Here is a 778-nt window from a genome sequence, read left to right as displayed (position 1 = left end):
GAAGGAAATTATATTGATTTCAAGAAGCTTAGCAATTATCCAACAAAGTCAGTTAACGACTGTTGAGTGTCGTAGGCCAGAAGTTACAACACAGACCTTATTCAGGGTGTTTCTCTTGATCCTAAGGCACATTTCAAAAAAGTCTCCAAAATCTATTGCTGTGATTTAAAAAAAATTTTTTAATGTTTATTTTTGAGCAAGAAAGAGACAGGACTTGAGCATGGGATGGGCAGAGACAGAGGGAGACACAGAATCTGAAGCAGGCTCTAGGCTCTGAGCTGTCAGTGCAGAGCCTGATGCGGGGCTCGAACCCACGAACCCTGCGATCATGTTCTGAGCCGAAGTCAGAAGCTCAACCGACTGAGCCACCCAGGCGCCCCAGTTGCTGTGATTTTTTTAGACCCGATTTTAAAACTTAAGTTTTTCAAGCAACCTGAATCAGGGGTTGGCAAAAATCCTTTTCCCTAGAAAGCCAGATAGTAAATGGTCCGGGCTTTATGCGTGAATACTTGCTCACTTCTGTCACTGCTATTCAGCTCTGCATGAAAGCAGTCACAGACACTGAAGAGCCTGAAATTAAGGCCTCCATTAAGAGAAACCTCGGGCTGCACGAAGCCCCAGTCCCAGCCCCAGGAAAAGCCTCAGATTGTTCAAGGCTAGAGCCATCCTCAGACCGCCCTCAGTTCAGTTAATCAAAAAGAAAAGAAAAAAAAAAAAGAAACACTCCTATGGTCTGAGTCAAGGCTGGGAACTGCAGATACAAACTAGCCAATTTCTC

The sequence above is a fragment of the Crocuta crocuta genome, unplaced genomic scaffold, assembly GCF_008692635.1.
Source record: "Crocuta crocuta isolate KB4526 unplaced genomic scaffold, BGI_CrCroc_1.0 scaffold610, whole genome shotgun sequence".
Classification (NCBI taxonomy): Eukaryota; Metazoa; Chordata; class Mammalia; order Carnivora; family Hyaenidae; genus Crocuta; species Crocuta crocuta.
This window is presented reverse-complemented; position numbering follows the sequence as displayed.